This window comes from Mirounga angustirostris, unplaced genomic scaffold (genome assembly GCF_029215605.1).
Source record: "Mirounga angustirostris isolate CCGP_5_RB_7025 unplaced genomic scaffold, mMirAng1.0.hap1 SCAF_17, whole genome shotgun sequence".
NCBI lineage: Eukaryota > Metazoa > Chordata > Mammalia > Carnivora > Phocidae > Mirounga > Mirounga angustirostris.
In genome coordinates, this window is record NW_026991725.1 from 14738105 (window position 1) to 14755394 (window position 17290).

General features: G+C 41.0%; 1 protein-coding gene across 3 annotated transcripts in view; it reads right to left on the bottom strand.

Moving 5' to 3' along the window:
• Nucleotides 1-17290, bottom strand: part of LOC123842740 (olfactory receptor 4D1-like) — a 64448-nt gene that overhangs the window by 39623 nt on the left and 7535 nt on the right. For 2 of the 3 annotated variants that reach the window (XM_064583153.1, XM_064583150.1), the window contains exon 2: nt 10242-10507. The gene's annotated coding sequence lies outside the window, so the exon portion shown is untranslated. Of the gene's footprint in view, nt 1-10241; nt 10508-11819; nt 12174-17290 lie in introns of those variants that run through there. The other variant, XM_064583151.1, reaches the window with a different exon arrangement.

Consider the following 17290-nt stretch of genomic DNA (forward strand, 5'->3'; position numbering starts at 1 on the left):
CAGATGGTCAACAAGCTCATGAAAAAATGCTCAGCATCATTAACCATTAAGGAAATGCAAAATAAATCACAATGAGATACTACTACCCACCTATTAGAAAGGATAAAATTAAAAAAATAATAATAGCCTGACAATACCAAGTGTTGACAAGGATGTGGAGCTCAAACATTGCTGATGGGAATACAAAATGACATTGCCACTCTGAATAACAGTTCGGCAGTCTTATAAAGTTTAGCATAATTTACCATATAACTTGGCAATTCCACTCCTAAGTATTGAACCTAGAAAAAAGAAATCTGTTCATACAAAAATCTATAAATGAAGATTTATAATAACTCTATTTGGAATTTAAAAAAAGAGCTGGAAACAGGGTGCCTGAGTAGCTCAGTCGGTGGAGCATCTGACTCTTGGTTTTGGCTCAGGTCCTGATCTCAGGGTCCTGGGATGGAGCCCCATGTCCGGCTCCCCACTCAGCAGGGAGTCTGCTTGTCTACCTCTCCCTTTGCCCCTCCCCCTGCTTGTGTGTACGCTCTCTCTCAAATGAATGAATAAATTTTTTAAAAAATGTCCTTCAGTGGGTGAAGAGATAAACATATGCAGTACATCCATATGATAGAATACTGCTCAGTGAGTATGAGCTACTGATACATGCAACTACTTGGATGAACCTCAGAGGCACTATGCTGAGTGAAAGAAGTCAGTCTCAAATGATTACATACTGTGTGATTTCATTTACATGACATAATGAAAAAGACAAAACTATAGTGATAAAGAATATATCAGTGGTTGTCAGGGTTTAGGGGTTGGGGGAGACTTACTACAAGGGGTAACATCAGGGAGGTTTTTGAGGTGATGAAATTGTTCTATATCCTGTGTTAAATTGTTCTATATCTTGTGTTCTATATCAACACATGCTAAAATTCATAGACCTGTATGCCAAAAAAGTCAACTTTCCTATATGTAATTTAAAATTAAAATTTTAAATTAAAAAGGCTGGGAAGATAAAGACATTTTCAGATGTGTCAGGTTTTAAAAATTTACCCCCCACATACCGTTTCTCCAAAAGCTACTGAATGATGTGCTTTCATGATATCATGATGAAAAGATTAAACAAGAAAAAGGAAAACATGGTATCCAGAAAACATGAGAATCCATGCAAGAAAAAAATGTAAACTTTCTGAGTGATGTTAAATAAAAATACTAAGAAGATAGCTGTGCAGCAGGTCTAAGAAGCAACCTGTCCAGTTTGTAGTAAGTGTAGTAAGAGAACATAGAGCTCTCCAGGAGGATTGGTATCAAAAGAAAACTGGAATAGATAGCTCATTCAGCGTGTCTGGACATAAGCTCAAAAAAGATTTTCAGTTCTGGTGAAAATTTTCAGAATGAATTAGTATATAGAAACCTAAGCAAACAAAAAGGAGGCAATTATCAACTCCAGGAAATACAAAAGGTTGAAATATAATTATAGTACAGTATATGGCTTGTCTATCAATATTAATTGCATTATCTTGGTAATAGGAACACTGAACCATCTTCTGAAGTGTCAGGTGGTTCTGGTGAACAGGGGACACTGGAAGGAAAGAAGGAAAGAAAGAGAGAGAGAGAGAAAGGGAGAAAGAAAATAAAAGGGAGAAAAGAAAAAGAAACACTGAACCAGTGGCATACCAAAAGCAGGATGGTGAGAACAGTCTGTCCCAAGCACAAGCAATAAGGGGCAGCAATAATTCTCTGCAAATAACTTAAAAATAATAATAAAACTTACTAAAAATCAATCTGGTTTTCATTGTCACTGTGCCCTAGAAATTCTAGATAATGTCAGTGATAAAACACCCCTCCCCCACAAAGAAATCTTTTATTGTCTAATTTATAAATAAAATTTTAAGTTACTGTTGAGCTTTAATAATATATCTGCAAGCTTCAAGGTAACACATTTTTATTATTACCTTTTAATGAACATTTTATGTTACATGAAAATTAAGTTGAGGAATTCCCAGTTGTACAGATGGTCTCCAATACACATGGATTCAGTTATATGCAATTGTTTTGAGAGTAAATTTCTAATGGCTCAGAATCATTGTTCAGATTCATTTTGGTTACAGTTCATGTCTCCAACCTTGTGGTACCACATACCCTTGCTTTTAAACAGTAGATTAAAGAAACTGATGCAATCACAGTAATCGTAAAGGCAAAGAAACAGAACTTGAGTTACCTTGTCATTTCATGCAACTACATGGAGTTTTTATTTGTGATTAAAATATAAAACAGTGAAACAGAGTGTAAATTTCAAGGTGTAATAAATTTGGTTGATAAATACAAATTCTGGTTCATAATGTTTTATTTATTTGAATAATTTTACATGTATCTTCTTTTCTAATCATTAATTTTTTTAAGCTAAAGAATGAATCCAGAAAATTAGTGACGTTAGAGGTGTGAGTACTAATTTCTTAAATTGTACCTCTTGGAGACATTTCAGTTTTATACAGAAAAATCACTTAATTGTTATTGGATGATTATTTACCTAAAATATTATTATACCAGACTGTAACCAAAGGATACAAAGTCTATTAAGCAGATATAAAAACTCATGGATAAGTAGTTGTGCTTTTTGTCCTGCAAGAACTTGGGCAAGCCTGCAGTCATTTGTAATATTGTGAATCCAGCAACTGATTCAGTTCATAATTATTTTGAATTTCATAAAGAAACTTGAAGGGCAGTACCCATACTAACAGGAAACAATATTAATCTAGTGAAGTTCAACAAGGAAAATGTGAAAAAGCAATGTATGGATCTATTTGAAACATATAATACCTTCAACATTACGTAAAGTTAATGAAAAAATCTGAAGAAATGCAAGTTCGTACATCCAAAGCACTTTGCTAGAAACAACACAAAATTATCAAATGATTACTTTTCTCTTTTTTGTACAGTAATTAATTTTTTTTACTGGCATAATATATATGAAGTTCAATAAAAGAAAATTTTTGCTCTTTGTTTCTTTTCTGGCGCTTATTGTTATTTATTTTATTTCATAATTATTCCTGAAAATAAAGTTGTCATATAGAGGAGGAGGTATCAGAAAAATGATCCAATCCATGTGTATGCCTCTGCACTGGATATTGATTCATTGGAAAGTGATGATAATTATATTTGGAGGATGGGAAGAGGTTGAGTGTATGCATATGTGTTAGGGAGAGTACCTAGTAAATTATCTAGAGCTTCAACTGCCATAGCAGGAAGTCAATGCTTTGGAATATGAATGTGATAGCAAAGGACATCACTGTAGGAGATGGGGATTACTCCCTCAGAGCAGTGAGATCTGGATGGGTAAGGACGTGGAGCAGAGAAATGCTGTCTTTCATTTAGAACCAAGTGGTAAAACTTGACTTTTTAAACTATGTGCATGGGGGCGCCTGAGTGGCTCAGTTGGTTAAGCGACTGCCTTCGGCTCAGGTCATGATCCCGGGGTCCTGGGGTCGAGTCCCGCATCAGGTTCCCGGCTCAGCGGGGAGCCTGCTTCTCCCTCTGACCCTCTCCTCTCTCATGCTGTTTCTCTCTCACTCGCTCTCCAATAAATAAATAAATAAAATCTTTAAAAAAAAAAAAGTAAACTATGTGCATGTATTACTTTGAAAGGAAATAATTACAAAACCAGAAGAACTTAAGAAGGGACAAGCCAATGTAAAAAGACTGGGCAGTCAGCTTTAGATACATTTAATTATATAATCTGGAAATTATAATTACAAAACATAATATGGATAATATAAACCCTGATGAAAGGAAAAGGGACGGAAGTAACAAAATTGGGAGGTTGATAAAGGTAGGAAGTGTAACTGCGCTAAGCACGGCACCTTTTATATCAAAGAATCAATCAATACTGTCTCAAATTGAAATGTGAGGTTTGAAAAATCAATGACTCTAACCTCTCTATGGTTTTAATAATCACTTTTCCTTAACCTTGGGGGGGGATCTTTTAGTAATTAATTAATATCTCCTGTGGTGGAAAAAAAATATTTAAAGTACAGCATTTCCTTCAGATCTTTCTCTTCTGTTGAATTTGATTGAAATTGAGCTTACATTTCGATAAAATGTAGAGTGGGGATCAACTTTTACAAAATCATTTTGGTCTAACTTTATCTAAAACTTTCTTTCATTTATCATTCTTTTTGTATATGAGCGTAAAGATTTTGAAATAATGTTTATCAGAGTTTCTGTTTTCATTCCTTCTAAACTGCAGATTTCTTTTTCTCACACGTAAACAACTTTGAAATCTAGCAAGCTCAGGCAAAGGCTGGTGGCCAGGTACTGGTAGTGAAGCAGTTGTTTTTGCTGACACCTTCTGGTAAGATCAAATGCCCGCATCAAAGAACTGGGTATCAGTTCTTTGAACGAAAAGTCCAGAGATGATAGCTGAGCACTCTCTTAAGAAGTGCAATACTCCAGGGTGCCTGGGTGGCTCAGTCAGTTGGGTGTCTGCCTTCGGCTCAGGGCATGATCCCAGGGTCCTGGGATCGAGCCCCGCGTCCAGCTCCCTGCTCAGCGGGAAGCCTGCTTCTCCCTCTCTCTCTGCCTGCAGCTCCCCCTGCTTGTGCTCACTCTCTCTCTTTCTGTGTCAAATAAATAAATAAAATCTTAAATTAAAAAAAAAAAAGAAATGCAATACTCCATCACCTACGGGTGATGCACAAAGGGTTATATTGTATTTACACACACACACAATGACTTAAAGTCAAGAGGTGATTCAGAAGAGCTAAACTCTAAATGTGAAATGGTTTAGGAATATGTTGTCCAATTTGTTTCACTTCTATTTGACTTTTTATGTTTGCATAAGAATGATATTTTATAAAATACATGTTTAAGTAAGCCTAAAAGAGTTCTTTCAGGGCGCCTGGGTGGCTCAGTTGGTTAAGCGACTGCCTTCGGCTCAGGTCATGATCCCGGAGTCCTGGGATCGAGTCCTGCATCAGGCTCCCTGCTCAGCGAGGAGCCTGCTTCTCCCTCTGACCCTCCCCCCTCTCATGTACTCTCTCTCTCTCTCATTCTCACTCTCTCAAATAAAAAATCTTTAAAAAAAAAAAGAGTTCTTTCAATAAAAAATTCTAAGTGACCAAATGAAGCACTGTGTCATGGTTTAATTGGCAGCATTTTTTAGTGATATAAAAAAAATTTGTCTTAGAATCAAAACCTAGATTTGGTGATATATGCTATTTCTGAGTGATAGAACTGGATAGTTTGTTGCTTTCTTCTTTAAGGTTTTCCATATGGCTCAATTTTATAATGCATATATGATAAGGGGGCCCCTGGGTGGCTCAGTCAGTTAAGCATCCGCCTCTTGATTTTTAGCTCATGTCATGATCTCAGGGTGGTGAGATCCAGCTCCACGTGGAGCGCTGAGCTGTATGGGGAATCTGCTTGAGATTCTCTCCCTCTCTCTATGCCCTCCCCCAACTCGAGCCCACTCTCTCTCTCTAAAATAAATAAATAAATCTTTAACATATATACATATATACATATACACACACACACGACAGGAAATATTATTGACCTTCATGTAATACGATATAATTCTAAGTACATATCAAATATAATATTTTATGCACAATATATTATAATATGTTATATATAATGTGCATAAAACATACAATATATGATAGTTATAAATATACATATTATATAATATGTAAACTTTTCATATGGCTTTACTTTCATAATAAGGAAATAAAAGCTATAGGCCTTTTAGTATAATAACTGATATCATTTCGCTGGAACCATCTTTTTTTTTTTTAAGATTTTATTTACTTATTTGAGAGAGAGAGAGAGTGAGCACAAGTTGGGGAGAGGGGCAGAGGGAAAAGGAGACAAGCAGACTCCCCACTGAGTAGGAAGCCTGACACAAGGCTCCATCCCAGGACACTGGGATCATGGCCTGAGCCGAAGTCAGACGCATAACCAACTGAGCCACCCAGGTGCCCCTCACTTGAACCATCTTGATATTATTCTCCCAGTCTTATCCATACTCACCCACATTTGCTTAGCTTGGTGTACTAAATTCTCCATATTCTTCAGCTTTTCAGTATTTTGGCCATAGACTAGGTCAGTCTAGGGTGAGATTTCTTCCATGGTAGAAATAAATATTTCAAAACCAAAGAAACCTTTGACACTCTTTTGGGCCCGTTCCTTCTAACAACCTCTGTATATTCTCTCTCTCTCTCTCTCTCTCTCATTTTCTCTCTCTCCCTCATCTCTTACTTTTCTCCACTTTTTTATTCCCTATTTCAGGATCTCTGAGAGATGTTCCTGGGTTAGAAGAAAGTCATTTCTGGGGTGCCTAGGTGACTCTTGATTTGGGCTCAGGTCATGATCTCAGGGTTAAGAGATCGAGTCCTGAGTCAGGCTCCATGCTCAGCATGGAGTCTGCTTCTCCCTCTCCCCCTGCTCCTCCCCCTGCTCACACTTGCTCTCTCTCTTTCTCTAAATTAAAAAAAAAAAAAAAGATTTTTTTTTTTTAAGATTTTATTTATTTATTTGAGAGAGAGAATGAGATAGAGAGAGAGCACATGAGAGGGGGGAGGGTCAGAGGGAGAAGCAGACTCCCTGCCGAGAAGGGAGCCTGATGCGGGACTCGATCCAGGGACTCCAGGATCATGACCTGAGCCGAAGGCAGTCGCTTAACCAACTGAGCCACCCAGGCACCCAAAAAAAAGAAAAAAAAAAATCTTAAAAAGAAGAAGAAGAAGAAAGTCATTTCCTAAAGATCAGTGGCGGCAGCTCAGGGCCACAGACAGTCACCCACGGCCCTGGGTGCCCGCCAAGCTCCCAGACTTCACCCTGAAGGTTCCACCGGGATCTGAGGAGCAGCAGAGAATACCCTTCTAATCCCCAGATAGTACCTTCTTCTCCTCACTGCCTCTACCCCACAAGGTCTTCACCATTAAAAATCATCCCTGTGCTTAAGGTTTCCAAGACTCCAATAACTATTATCCAGGAAGGCTAAAACACCACACATCTTTCCTATCTTAACCAAGCTTCTCTTGATTTGCAGTAACAGGAACTCATGCAGACTCTCTTGGGCAGAAAAGAAAAATTTACTTTAAGGACACAGGTGTATCACACAGAACCTGACAGCAGGACCTCCCCGGGGGCGGGGGGCAGAGTAAGTTGGTGTATTTTAAATAGTCTTTCTCCAGGGCACTTATCTGAATACGAGCTGAATACTGGGCACCACAGCAGGCCCTGCGATTGGTCAAGCACAGAAGAGACAAGGTCTGTTCCCACAAGAATGAGCGGCCTGAATGGAACGATCAGACGTGACCCACAAACTAGAGCAAAGGTGGGAGGTGCTAGGAGGGAGTAGGAGTTGGCTATGTGGGGACAGAGAAGGATGATCAGGGACCAGGCCCAGAGGGGACAAAGCCGTGGTGTCCTTGGCTAAATTATGGAGCAAGTGAACATGTGTGGTAAGAAACAGGATGGGAAAGTAGGTTAGGATGAGATCATAAAGGGCTTGAGTGCCGGGAAAATGAATTTAGCTTTTATCTGGCCAAACAAATCAGAAGCCACTGAAAGACTAAAGACGGTAGAGGGGTGTGATCAAACGCAGGCCTCTCGAGGGCCCACCTGTCTTCTACCTGAAAGAGGAATGGGGACGCGGGAGACCATGGAGGCAGGGAGCAGCCCAAAAAGGAAGGGACTGACCAACCGACTGAGAAACAAGCTGGGTGGGGACAGAGTGTATCAGCGCTTCCAAGCTCCCTTACACACAGACCCTGACACGCTGATGTCTCCTTCTGAGTGTGTGTAAGCCCCACGGGGCCCAAGAGGAGGGGCCCTGGGCCAGGACTTTCCTTTTGGGGGACAGAGGGTGAGAGAGCGTCAGGAAGCTGCATGGGCAGCCCCAGGGCAACAAGGACCAGGGTGGGGGATGAACACATAATGGTGGTGAATACAGATATACCTAATCAGAATCTCACACACGCACACACACATGCACACGCACGCACGCACACAAACACGCACCACCCCAAGCACACGGTGCGGTGACTAGAACAAAGCCTCAGACAGACGCTGATTCAAATCCTGACTCTGCCTCTCCCTAGCTGGGAGATCCTATGTAAGTCCCTCAACCTCTCTGAGCCCCCGTTTTCTCATTTGCAAAATGTGGCTAAGATCTACCCCCTGGCTTGTGGGGGAATAATAATAGCTGTGAAGACTAACCCTTAAAAATGGCTACACATTCTTGCCCTCCCGTATTTATGCCCTTGCAGGGGGACCTTGTCCTTCTCGTCATCAAGAGACTCTTTCTCAACTCCTTGAATCTGAGTTCGTGACTTGTTTTGGCCAAAGGTGATGCTAGAGTAGACTTGAATATTGCTCATTCCTGGGGCTTGCCCTCTTATGCTCTCGGAACCCAGCCCCCATATGAACAAGCCCAGGCTAGCCTGCCCGAAGATGAGAGACACATAGCCCCTGCCCCTGTCACTCCAGCCAACAGCCAGCTAATGTCCAAGCAGGAGAGCCACCTCGCTGACCCACAGCTGACTGCAGACCCCAGCATTAGCCCAGCCAAGACCAGCAGAACTGCCTGGCCGCGATTGCCAACCTGCCAAAACATGAGCAAATAAATAGTAGCTTTAAGCCACCACATTTTGGGTGGTTTGTTATGCAGCAAAATCTAATTGTTAGACTTATGCTTCTGCCCGAGATGAAGTAACAGGGATCAGATGTCTCTTCCTACCTGAAACAACCAAAATAACCAAGCTTAGGCTCTGGATATTGGGTGGGTAATGAAGCACTGTGATTCCCAAAAGACAGGAACATAAATGATGTGAGCACCAAGATCGCCCCAGCTCACTGCCTAGAAAAGGTTTGCAGGTGGCATGCAGACCGGGGTGGGGACCCAGATGGAGTCTGGGGAACTCCTGAGTTGAGGAGACATAACGGAGAGTCTGGGGAGACCAAGGTGGGTAAAGCTCTCAGGACAGAGCGTGGAGGAGAGAGACCCCTGGAGGGGCCCTCTCAGAAGGTGGATCAGCACAGGCATGTGAGGAAGTTAGCTGAGGCCAGGGAGATAACCCCGTGAAAGGAGAAAGAACAATGCCCTGCACTCTCACAGAGCCAGAAATGGAGGCTGCCGCCACCGGCCAGACTGTAAAGACTCATAGTCGCGGGACAGTGAGTAGAATACTCAGGCAGGTCACGCCTCTGTAGTGGGGAATACTTAGTCCTAGATGGACCACTCCTCCAGACCTGCCTCCTAAAAGCAAGATCTAAACCAATCAGACTGTTTATAAGTAACTTCACTGCATCACAGAAAATCTAACTAAAGCTAAAACTTATGGAGTAGTTACTATATTCCAGCAACTTTACATATGATAGCATTTTACATATATTACTCCATTTATATTACTTTATAATGACCCCTTAAAACAGCTGCCAATTCTCACCCCCATTGCACAGATGATGGAGTTTCAGATAAGACATATGAAGTGCCTGGCACATAGCATGTTCAATAAATGGTATTTCCCTCAACTCCCCACCCTCGCTCCCCAACAACCAAATGACTTTTTCCGAATTGCACATCCACTTCAAAGAGATTATGGCTTTAAAAAAAGCCAAAAGTGGGCACCTGGGTGGCTCAGTTGGTTGAGCGACTGCCTTCGGCTCAGGTCATGATCCTGGAGTCCCGGGATCGAGTCCCGCATCGGGCTCCCTGCTCGGCGGGGAGTTTGCTTCTCCCTCTGACCCTCCTCCCTCTCATGCTCTCTGTCTCTCATTCTCTCTCAAATGAATGAATAAAATCTTTAAAAAAAAAAAAAAAAAAGCCAAAAGTTACAGCCTTCGGGAGGAAAGTGGTCTCTAGCTGGGGTCCAGGGAAAAGTCCTGAATGAAGAGTCAGGAGTGCTGGTTCCCGTCCCGCCACTGCCACTACATGGCAGGGTGACCTTGAGCCAGCCCTTCACCTCTCTGAGCCTGATTCCCCTATCTGCCACGGGCAGGCGGGGGATGGTGTGGATTAGATTTCCTCAAAGCAACCCTCTCATTCCAGAGGCCAGGATGCCTCAGCCATCCTCAGGCTAAAATTCTGATGGTGGCGGACAGCAAATTTGGAAAAGCAGAGTGGTATGTAACACACACACACACACACACACACACACTCAGGCAGCCTCTTGGGGAGCTCTCTTCAGAGGGTTCTCGCCCCTAAGAGAACCAGCTCCCCGCTCCCGCAGCAGTGCGGCATTACCCACTTCAGCCAGAAGATGGTGCTGCTTCCCCGTGCCCGTTCAACCGCATTTCTTCTGTGCGCAAAATGTTCCGCGGACACAGAGTTGAGTTTTCTTGACAACCTTTCTTTTAAAAACTGAGCACTCTTGATTATGCTCAGCGATGATGAAAGTAAGAAGTAGGTGCTTGGTAAATGTTGATTTGAGTTCCACTTCGTAGCTTTCACAGCATGGGGCACTTGGGTGATGATCAGTAAGTTTGGATTGATTGATTGATTGATTGATTGTCACTGCGGGGAGAGACCCAAAGCGTAAGGCCAGGGTGGCAGGACCAAAGAGCATTCAGTCTAAACACTACAATTTCTAGATGCAAAATGAGGCCTGGAGAGAGATGGGAAGAAAAACGATGTGCCCTGCACAGAGCAGCTCGTCCTCCAACATCTGCTGAATTAATACATAAACTGCATCATCACTTACTCTGAGAGGTAATAGTTTTCATCCCCACTTTACAGATGAGAGAACTGAAGCTACCATAAGAAACCTGGCCAAATTACAAGGTGACTTCAAAGCACACTGTGCCCCACCACTAAGATTAATAGCTGATATTTCTATTATTCTTGGTAACCTGTCAAGCACTTTCATATGCACTCTTTCATTTATTTAAACCCTCACAGGTGGGACGCCTGGGTGACTCAGTCGGTTGAGCACCTGACCCTTGATTTCGGCTCAGGTCATGATCTCAGGGTTGTAAGATGGAGCCCCACATTGGGCTCCACGCTCAGAGGGGAGTCTGCTTAAGATTCTCTCTCTCCCTCCCAGTGCCCTTCCCCCTGCTTTCTCTCCCTTTCTCTCGAAAATAAATAAATAAATAAATCTTTAAAAAATTTTTTAAAAATAAACCCTCATAGGAACTCTGAGGAGTAAGTTTTACTATCTCTATTTTGCAGATGAAGAAACTGAGCCTGAGCAAGGTCGTCTGCCCAAATACACACGACAGCCAAGGGGCAGATGGGAAGATGGGGACGGCAGCCTCTGAGTCTGCCCCTCTTCCCCTACATCGGTTTGACTCAAGTGTTCTTGGGGTTACAAGAATTCAACTAGAATAATTTTTTACTTTATGTTTTCATTTAGTAATTTTTCCCCAGCTTTATTGAGATATAATTGACATATAACATTGTGTAAGTAACTTTGTGACTTGTAACATGTGGTGATTTGAATCATGTATTTAGTGGGAAATGTTGACCACAATAGGGTAGTTCATACACCCTCCACCTCACACAATTACCATTTGTGGTGGTGGTGGTGGTGAGGACATTCCAAGCTCTCCTGCCATTAAATACATGTATCAAATCACCACATGTTACATGTCTCAACTTCCAAGTATACAGTACTGTCGACTAACGTCCCCGTGCCCCACATTAGATCCTGGCACTTAGTCATCCTAAATCCTGCAGTTTGTACCCTCTAACCAACATCTCCCATTTCCCCCACCCCCTCAGCCCCTGGCCACCCCCCTCTACTCCCTGCTCTATGAGTCTGATGCTTTTAGATTCCACATATAAGTGAGACCATACAGTATTTGTCTTTCTCTGCTTGACTTACTTCACTTAGATGAATACCCTCAAGGCCCATGCATGTCGTGGTGATGATAACTTTCTTTTTGTAGTGAATGCTGGGTGTTCACTTTAAAACTAAGCGCTTGCTCGCCATTTTAACGTCCCTGTTTCTGTCCCTGGTAGCTTTGGCTTCTTTCGTTATTCAGAGCCAGTGAGAGGAAAGTGCGCTCATTTGGAAAAGCCAAATGACCCCAAGAAGCACCGTTAGAAGGGAGGATTTGTGGGGGCTCACATCAAGCCAAGTGGGGGCAGAGGTGAGTGGTCCTCCTGGCCCAGCCCAGGACAGCATGCTAGGTATTGCAACCCCGCTGTGGCTGGTAGGCACGCGTTCCTGGCAGCAAGTGTGACTTAGACACGGAAAGAGGAAAAGATCGCATTAGTGTCGTTTGTTTGAATTTTATAGGTTTTGTAATTTTGCCAATTTGCTTTCGGTTTCATAGTCACATAAGAACTATAAGCATACATTTATACCTAGTTTTATGCTTATACACACTTAAGTAATATTATAACAAAATTCGTCAACACTGGGAGTGCTGGGAATTTTTTCCCTTTAAAAGGATTGTGTTCACAATTAGGTTAGAGAAACACTGGCCATATGCGCTTCCCCTGGGAAAGAGGCCGTAGCCACAGACATTTCTTTCCTCTGGATAGGAAAGAGACCTCTCCCTAGAGAACAGGACAGAGTTCATCCCCAGGTCAGATGCAGGACGGGAGAAAGGGAGTTCCTTCTCTTATTAGTCTTTGCCTGCTAGCAGGGGTTGGAGGCTGTTGGCTCTAAAGCTAAAAAGGGGTTTCCTGTCGAAAATGGGTGACTCTCACCTGGTTTAACAAAAAACGCAAGGGGTGGTGGACCTCAAAACTGAGGGTGAAGTGGGTCCACCTTCCCCTCACCTGACTTGCTGATAAAAGATCCAGGATCCACCTCTAGGTGACTGAGAATAGGGACAATTAGACCCAAGGTTTCCATTGGTTTCCTTCCGAATTTTACTAAACTGTTCAAAAATCACAAAAGTAACTCATGTTTATTGCATCTAATGAGACAATTGTGCACTTGAAAAAGTAATTAATCTCCTCTGAGCTCCCCTCAATACTAGCAACTTGGGCGTCGCTCTACCTCAACTCCACTCACACAGCTGCGTCCACACACACATATCCTATTGAGAGGGTGCTTTGGTCACGTTTGTTTGACAATGTAAGATCATGCCATACGCATGTCTTGGGCCCTTGCTCATCTCACCCAACATCAAGTCAGTGGACAGACACTCATTCTTTCTGAATTGCTGCATAACATTCCAGAGTATGGATGTAACACAATTTATTCACCCCTAAGGATAGATAGTTGGTTGTTTCCAAGTTTTCTTTCTCAACTGTTACAAGCAATGTTGCAATAACCATCCTTGGATCTATGGCTTTCTCCCTTACACCCACTTTCTGATGGGTTCCTGGAAGTGAGCTAGGTCAGCATATGTGTGTCGTTCTTTTTCGGTTCAATAGCTGTTTCCTATGTTATTCTTCATTTGTTCTTTTCGCATATACTGAGCGTCTGCTATGTGCAAGGCACTGTATTGGTTGGGCAGAAGTAAACAAGACAAGGCTTTGCCCTCTAGCCATATAAATACTAAGGGGTATTTATATAGCTAATCTATATTAGTTCTATAGATAACTATTAGTTGAATGCTAGCCATATACTGTATAACTCTATTTACATAACTCTACTCAACAAAGTGAGAGTACCCTAAAAAGGAGGTAGGTCGAGATAAAGGATGAGGGCAAACAGAGAGTGACCCGGAGAGGCTATGTCCAGCTGGGGCAAAGGCCGAGGCCCTGGCCCCACTCTTCTCCTCATCCCTGGTTGCCCACAAGAGATAATCTCTGGAGGGGCGCCTGGGTGGCTCAGTTGGTTAAGCGACTGCCTTCGGCTCAGGTCATGATCCTGGAGTCCCGGGATCGAGTCCCGCATCGGGCTCCCTGCTCGGCAGGGAGTCTGCTTCTCCCTCTGACCCTCCCCCTCTCATGCTCTCTCTCTCTCTCATTCTCGCTCTCAAATAAATAAATAAAATCTTTAAAAACAAAAAAAAAAGAGATAATCTCTGGAATTGGAGGACATTTTCCCCACTCATACTAGCCACTATTTATTATGGTGGCCTTCTATGTGTTAGATGTTTCACATATATTCTCTTATTCATACTAATTCTTAAAAACCCACTGCATTCGTTATCTATTGCTGTGTAACAAATTCCCCCCTGGGACTTAGTGGCCCCAAACAATAAGTATTTATTACATTACAGGTTTTATTTAGCCTTTTGTGCCTGGCTTCTTTCAATTAGCATAACATTTTCAGGTTTCATCCATATTATAAGCATGAATCAGTATTCCATCTCTTTTTATGGCCAAAAAATATTCCATTGTATGGATACCACACTTTTTTTTCTACATCAGTTAATAGACATTCTTTTATTTTTACAAATTTTTAAAACTCAGTATAGTTGACACACGATGTTACATTAGTTTCATGGGTATAAGATAGTGATTCAACTTCCCTATACAATAGTCTATGCTCACCGCAAGTGTAGCTACCATCTGTCACCATACAATGCTATTGCAACATTGACTAGATTCCTATACTGTACCTTTTATTCCTGTGACTTATTCATTCCATAACTGGAAGGCTGTATCTTCCATTCCCCTTCACCCATTTCCCCCACACCCCTACCCTTTCCCTCTGGCAACCATCAATCTGTTCTCTGTATTTATAGGTCTGACTCTGCTTTTTGTTTGCTTACTTATTTGTTTTGTTTTTTAAATTTTACATATAAGTAAAATCATATGGTATTTGTCTTTCTCAGTCTGACTTATTTCACTTAGCAGAATAATACCCTCTAGGTCTATCCATGTTGTCACAAATGACAAGATCCCCTCCTTTTCGTGGCTGCATAATATTCCATTGTACATACATATCACATCTTATCTATTCATCTATCAGTGGACACTTGGGTGGCTACCATATTTTAGCTATTGTAAATAATGCTGCAATAAACGTAGAGGTGCATGTATATTTTCAAATTAATGTTTTCCTTTTCTTTTTGTAAATACCCAGTAGTGGAATTACTGGATCATATCATATTTCTAATTTTAATTTTTTGAGGAAACTCCATACTGTTTTCCACAGTGGCTACACTGATTTTCATTCCCATCAAAAGTGCATGAGGGTCCCTTTTTATCCACATCCTCACCAACACTTGTTATTTCTTAGTGGACATTCTTTTAATTAATATTTACATAGCACATATTTTTCTATCTTACACTGTCCTTATTAAAAATTATAGATAAGATTAGAGTAGCCGCCCAAAGCCAGTTCCCTCCCAAGAGGATTAAAGTTTATCCAAATTTTTCTCTGTACAGGTATTCAAATGTTTATGTACCTATATTAGTTATCTATTGCTGTGTAACATATTACTCTAAAACTTAGTGGCTTAAAACAATAATAAACATTTATTATGTCATGCGGTATCTAAGAATTAGGAATTCTGGAGTCGTTTGGCTAGTTGGTTCTGACTCGGGCTCTCTCATGAGGTTTCAGTCAAGATAGTGGCAAGGACTGCAGTCCTCTGAGGGTGTGACTGGGGCTTCCCAAATGTCTCACTCACATAGATGAAGAGTCAGTGCTAGCTGTTGGCAGGCCTCAGTTCCCCTCCATCCAGGGCTGCCATATGTAGTAAATAAAAATATGAATGCAAATAGTAGATAAATAAGTTCTGGAAATCTAATGTATAGCACAGTGATGATAGTCGACAATACTGTATTATAAACTTCAAAGTTGCTAAGAGACTAGATCTTAATTGTTCTCATCACAAAAGAGAAATGATAATTATATGACATCCTAGAGGTGTTAGCTAAGCTATGGTGGCAATCATGTTGTAATATATAAATGTATCAAATCAACATATTGTACACTTTAAACTTACACAGTGTCAAAAATAAATTTTACCTCAATTTTTTTTTTAAAAAAAGGAAAGTAAGACCCAACTATATGCTGCTTACAAGAAAGTTACTTAAATATAAAAACACAGACAGGCTATAGTTAAAAAGGTGGGGGAAAGATATACCACGCTACTTCTAATCAAAAGAAAACTAGGGGTGCCTGGGTGGCTCAGTCGGTTAAGCATCTGCCTTTGGCTCAAGTCATGATCCTGGGGTCTTGGGATCGAGCCCCAAATCGGGCTCCCTGCTCCGCGGGGAGCCTGCTTCTCCCTCTCCCTCTGCCTGCCACTCCCCCTGCTTGTACTCTCTCTCTCACTCTCTCTCTGTCAAATAAATAAATAAAGTCTTTTAAAAAAAAGAGAGAGAGAGAGAAAGAAAGTTGAAGATGCAATAGATTTCAGAGCAAATAATATTACCAGGGATAAAGAGAATCATTTCATAATGATAAATAAATCAATTCATTGAAAGGATATAACAATCCTAAATGTTTATGAGGAGCTTCAAAACACATTAAACAAAAAAATGCTAGAAATTTAAGGAAAAATAGAGTTCATAATTATAGTTGGAATTCTCAATACTCCTCTATCAGTAATTTAGAGAACAAGTAGAGAGAGACCAATGAGGATATAGAAAACTATATTGATCAAATTGGCCCAATGCCCAATAGCAGTAGGATATGCATTATTTTTTCATGTATATTGAAAATTTACCATGTTAGACCATATTCTGGGCCATAAAACAAATCTAAATAAATTTTAAAGGATTCAAATCACAAAAGTATATTCTCCTACTACAATGGAATTAAATAAGAAGTCAGTAACATAAAGATAACTGAAAATCCCCAAATATTTGGAAACTAAATAATTTACTTTTTTTAAATTTTATTTATTTATTTGAGAGAGGGAGAGAGCGCAGAAGCAGGGGGAACGGCAAGCAGAGGGGGAAGCAGACTACCCTCTGAGCGGGGAGCTGGATGCGGGGCTCAGTCCCAGAACGCTGGGATCATGACCTGAGCTGAAGGCAGACGCTGAACCGACTGAGCCACTCAGGTGTCCCCTAAATAATTTACTTTAAATAATCCATGGGTCAAAGAAAAAATAAAAAAGAAATTAGAAAGTAATTTAAACTGAATTAAAATCAAAATACAACCTATCAAAATTTGTGGATGCTGCTAAAGCTTAGAGGAAAATTTATAGCACTAAAAGCCTATGTTAGAAAAGAAGAAAGACCTCAAACAATGACCTCAGTTTCCACAAAAATAATAACAGCACATTGATCCCAAAGTAGGCAGAAAAAAAGAAAGATTGGAGTGGAAATAAATAAAATAGAAAACATAAAAATTGAGTAAATAAATGAAACAAAAATCTGGTTTCTTGAGAGGATCCATAATGTTGATAAACTTCCAGCAAAACTAATCGGGGAAAAAAGAGGGAAGACAAAATTACCAATAGTAGGGCTGAGAGATGACATTATTAT